The following is a 5,769-nucleotide window of genomic DNA, read 5'->3' on the forward strand; positions in this document are numbered from 1 at the left end:
ACATCCTTTTGTTCTTCTTCCTTTACAATCTGTTTTGTAGATATGGTCAACCTGTGATTGACTTGTAGCATGAGTAAGGGGGAAATCCTTAGTTGCTTTTAGTTACTTAGATCTTGGGATATCATTTGTTACTACATCATAACCTAGCGTATTTTGCTTAATAATGATCCTTTTCTCTGTGTCACTCTGAAAAAGTCTAGCTTCTTCAGTGTGAATTCTAGATGTCTGGTTACTTTGCTTTTTCATTCAGTTGTTGGTTGGGTAGGCATTTATTGAGGCAGTGGTTAAATGAAACTGCTCTGAAACCCAAGACTTGGATTCTAGGCTTGGCTCTGCCACTTGGGAATGACATGATCTTTTTATGTTTATTTATTTTTGAGAGAGAGAGATAGAGAGTGCGAGCAGGGGAGGGGCAGAGAGATAGGGACACACACACAGATCTGAAGCAGGCTCCAGGCTCCAAGCAGTCAGCACAGAGCACGATACAGGGCTCGAACTCAAAAACGGTGAGATCGTGACCTGAGCCGAAGTCCGATGCTTAACCAACTGAGCCACCCAAGTGATCCAGGAATATGATCTTATGAGCCAGTTCTCAGTTCTCTCTTTTGTGAGATGGAGGTAATAGCAGCTCTGACATCATGGCTTTGTTGTGAAGATTAATGAAACAATAGGCTTAGCACAGTGCCTGCCTGGCATGTACTACCTGCTCAATCAATGCTCGCTACACTACTGGTAGTTCTGGAAAGAGAAGAGCTGTGTAGGTTGTGTTACAGTAACAATGACCCTCAAATCTCAACAGTAATCTAACAACAGCAATCTAACCCTAATCTTAATTAACTCTCAGTGGGTTAGCTTGGCTGTAGTACTTATAACATGGAGAAGATGAAGAGGTGAAACCACATAGTGGCTCTTAAAGTTGTTGTTTAGAAGAAAGACATGCCAGTTCCACTCACATTTCACTGGGAGGCAAGTCACATGGCTACCTTCAATAACCTGATTTCTGATAGGAAGGCCATGTACCAGGCCTTAGAGAAAATTAGGGTGTGAATCAGCAAGTCCTTTGCAGCAGCTCTGGGGTGTTGGAAGATAAGCTGAAGTCCAAGTTGGAACGGGCCCATAGGGGCTACAAGCTGATTGGAGTTGAGAGGCTTCAACCCAACAACAAATGACCAGCTGTTAAATTGAAAGGTGTGTTGTGTTGGCAGTGAAATTTGGAATCAAAGAAATATGAAAGCAGACCTGGAGACAGGTTGCTCCCTTTTCTGACTATTGCCCCTGACCTGAATGCCAAAAATCAAATTGCTTTAGTAATGGCAAAGACCTTGAGGAAAGCAGATCAGAATCCAGAGCAAATAACTTTGGATGTAACAAACAAGAGCAGTCTAAGACAGGGCTTGGCAGACTTTTTCTATAAAGGGTCAGATGGTAACTGTTTTATTTAGCCTTTGTGAGCCACATGGTTTTTGTTGAAATCACTCAACTCTGCCATTGTGTGAAAGCAGCTGATAGGTAAACAAATGGATATTTCTGTGTTCCAATAAAACTTTATTTATGGGCATTGAAATATGAATTTCTTTCTTTTTTAAAAATGTTTATTTATTTATTTTTGAGAGAGAGAATCAGAGAGACAGCGTGCGTGCACACGTGTGTGGGCATGAGTGGGGGAGGGGCAGAGAGAAAGGGAGAGAGAGAATCCCACGCAGGCTCCACACTGTCAGTGCAGAGCCTGCCATGGGCTCGATCTCATGAACTGTGAGATCATGAACTGAGCCGAAATCAAGAGCCAGATGCTCAACTGACCAAGCCACCCAGGCACCCCTGAGAAGTCTGTTTTAATAAGGGTTCACAAATGTTCATTCTAGACCTAGCCTCAGCAACCCCCCCTTTTCCTCTATAGTCTGAGTTGCCTTCATTCCTTCTCTAATCTTCATTATCCCTAATGCCAGTATGAGCCCTGCCTCTGTGCTGCCTTCCTTGCTTTTACTTGTCTTCTATTCTTTTTTTGAATTTCATCCATTATGAGTTGTCAAATTCATATTCCTGAACTCTTTTTTGATATGTTTTATTGTTGATTCAAAAATAGTTTTTTCCAATGAAATTGTAAGTGTTCCAGGGCAAGGAGTGTGTTTTGTGGATTAGTTGTGCCTCTCATATGTTTTAATACGAAGCCAAGTATAGAGTAATGCTCAACCCTGAAAACCCTCAGATCCATTTCTTATGTAGCTAGATTCTTCAGGACCACCAGTTCCGTTCTCCTTGTGAATATTGATGGTGATGTGATGAATGTGAATTTATAGGTTGATTTAGGGGACCAGTGAAATTCGAGGATGTGGCTGTGATTTTCACTGAGGCAGAGTGGAAGAAACTGACCTAGAGCAGAGGAACCTGTATAAAGAAGTGATGCTGGAGAATTTCAGGAATCTAGTTGGGTGACAACCTATTCTCTTCCATCATTTTTCCGTTCATATATTTATTTACCATTTACACTGTGCCAACCAATGTTCTAAGAACACGTCATTGAATAAAGTAATAAGGCATTTCTTTTGTCACGATGCCTACATTCTAGTGTAGGAGACTAACAAATATAATAAATGGTATATACAGGTAAATTATAAGCTAGGTAAAATATAAGCTCTACACAGCTAATAAAATGTATAAGATGTATAAATTAAGTACAGCAGAATAATAAGGGGGATCCAGAGTGCCAGGGTGTGGAGGCAGCTGGGTGAATTATTAAATTGGGTGATCAGGATAGTCTTCTATGAGGGGATATGTTTGAACAGAGGCTTGAAGGAGGTAAAAAAGTTAGATATGTGAATGTGACGGAAAACTGTTCCAGGTAGGGGAGCACCCAGCGCTAAAACCCCAAGAAAGGAGCATGCCTTGCTGTTTTAAGGAAAAGCAAGGAGGCCAGTGTGATTGGAGCACAGAGAGCCAGGAGGAAAGGACAGTGGTTAAGAGATGACGTCTGTGTCCTAGAAGTTCAAGTTTAAAGTGTAACTGAAGCCATCAGTTTTGTGTTTCATAAATTATTTGAGTATCATAAATCATATTTTTGCTCATTTACTTAAAACCTAAAACATTATTTGTTTAGGTTGGCAAGTACAAAATTATCCGGGATATTCCTGAGTTCTTAAGAGTTACATTTTCAGAGTTGCATACACATTTCTGTCAGGAGATTTTTCAGGATTTTTCTTCATTTGACATAGCTAAGAATTTGGTAGTTCTTGTCTGTTTTATTTTTCAATGGCTTGGATCTGTTTTGAGCTCTTTTCATCTAATCTGAATTGGCCCCATTTTACTCCATTTGGCTTTTGACCTGGTTTCTCTGTCTCTTTCAATGTAGATTCATCCATTTAATTTTGCTTTCAACTGCCAATATGATTTGGTCTTGTTTTTATCTTGTTTCACCAGGTCTTCTTAGTCTCTATGCTAATACATTTTGTTGATTCTGAGGACTCTGTTAACATTGTCTTAAAATAGCCTGATTCAATTTAATCTTTGCACTGAAACATTTAAGGCTTTAAACTATTTTGCTACCCTTGATTCATCCTTTCCTTTCTCTCCATATCTTTTTTCCTCTCATTGCTGAATTTTTTTTTTAATTTTTTTTCAACGTTTTTTATTTATTTTTGGGACAGAGAGAGACAGAGCATGAACGGGGGAGGGGCAGAGAGAGAGGGAGACACAGAATCGGAAACAGGCTCCAGGCTCCGAGCCATCAGCCCAGAGCCTGACGCGGGGCTCGAACTCACGGACCGCGAGATCGTGACCTGGCTGAAGTCGGACGCTTAACCGACTGCGCCACCCAGGCGCCCCTCATTGCTGAATTTTTTAAAGCAAATTGCACATAATGTGATGTACCACTCCTAAATATATCAGTGTACCTCTAATAAATAAAGACATTTTGATTTACAAAACCACAGTATCATTATCACATGCCACAAAATTATCAGTAACACCTTCCATATCATCTAATACCTAGCCCATGTTCAGATTTACCTGAGCATCTCGAAAAAGTCTTTTTGCAGATTTGAATCAGGATCCAGACAAGATCCACCCATTTAATTTTTTTTTTTCCTAATGTCTCTTAAATCTGTATCAATTCTTCCTCCCTATCCTGGTTTTTCCCACAGGCCCTGGATCTGTATGTAATGCTCTTAATCTAGAATATAAATCTGTTTTAGATAATATCAAAAAGTAATTTTTTCATGCATTATAAATCGAGGGAAAATACTTTCCAGATTTACCAAGAGGTGTTCACCAATATGAAAAAAATCCCATCACCAATGACAGTGCTGACTGTAGTGTTTAAGTCACCATCTATTCAGCACACCTGTGTCTATCACCAATAAAATATGCACATGCTTATCATCATTAAGGCACATTTGTGTCTTTCTGCGTTTGTACCTGTCATGTCCACAATGATCTGTCTATAGCTATAAGCATGTGATTGCTTTGTTATGTCCCTTAATGTAGTCCTGACAAGAAATTAATATTGAAATGCCTGAAGTTTTATTGTAAATTACTTTTTAAAATCCTCTTTTACATTTTGGATACAGCATTACATTCTTTTAAAAATGTTCTTTGTATAGGTGTATTTCATTAAATATAAATTTCATTTCAAGATAGTAAATGAGATGTTAGAATACATAGACTATCGAAAGGAGGCTTTGGGGGCACCTGGTTGGCTCAGTCAGTGGAGCGTGCAACTCTTGATCTCGGGGTTATGAGTTTAAGCCCCATGTTGGGTGTTAAAGAATTACTTAAAAATAAAATCTTTATGGGCACCTGCGTGTCTCAGCCAGTTGAGCATCCGTCTCTTGGTTTAGGCTCGGGTCATGATACCAGGATTATGGGATCAAGCACCAAGTGGGGCTCTGTGCTGAGCATGAAGCCTGCTTAAGATATTCTCTCTCTCTCTCTCTCTCTCTCTCTCTCCCTCCTTCCCCCCCTTCTTCCCTCTCCCCTGCTTACTCTCTGTCTCTCTCTAAAATAAAATAAAATAAAATAAAATAAAATAAAATAAAATAAAATAAAATCTTTTTTTAAAGAATTCATTTTATGGGCACCTAGATGGCTCCGTCAGTTAAGCATCTGACTCGTGATTTCGGCTCAGGTCATGACCTCATGGTTCGTGGGTTCAAGTCCCTCATCAGGAACTGTACTGACAGTAAAGAGTATGCTTGGGATTCTCTCTCTCTTTCTGTTCCCACCCCTCCCACTTGTGCTCTCTCTCCTTTCCTCAGAATAGATAAAGAAACTTAAAATAAAAATTTTAAAGGGGAGCCTGGGTGGCTCAGTTGGTTAATGATCTCCCAGTTTGTGAGTTCATGATCTCCCTCACTCAGTTCATGATCTCCCAGTTTGTGAGTTCAAGCCCTGTGTCAGACTTTGGGCTGACAGCTCAGAGCCTGCTTCTGATTCTGTGTCTCCTCTTCTCTCTCTGCCCCTCCCCTACTCACACTCTGTCTCTCTCAAAAATAAGTAAACAAACAAACAAAAAAAGAAATAGATAAAAATTTTAAAGAATTCATTTTTTTTAAGTTTATTTATTTATTTTGAGAGAGAAAGAGTGAGCAGAGCCTGTGTGGGGGAGGGGCAGAGAGAGGGAGACACAGAATCTGAAGCAGGCTCCACCCTGTCATTGCAAAGCCCGTGGGGCTCCTGAGTTCATGATCTGAGCCAAAATCAAGAGTCAGATACTTAACCAATTGAGCCACCCAGGCGCCCCCAAAATAAAATCTTTTTTTATTTAAAAAAAAAAAA

The sequence above is a fragment of the Herpailurus yagouaroundi genome, unplaced genomic scaffold, assembly GCF_014898765.1.
Source record: "Herpailurus yagouaroundi ecotype Mexico unplaced genomic scaffold, PumYag 193, whole genome shotgun sequence".
Classification (NCBI taxonomy): Eukaryota; Metazoa; Chordata; class Mammalia; order Carnivora; family Felidae; genus Herpailurus; species Herpailurus yagouaroundi.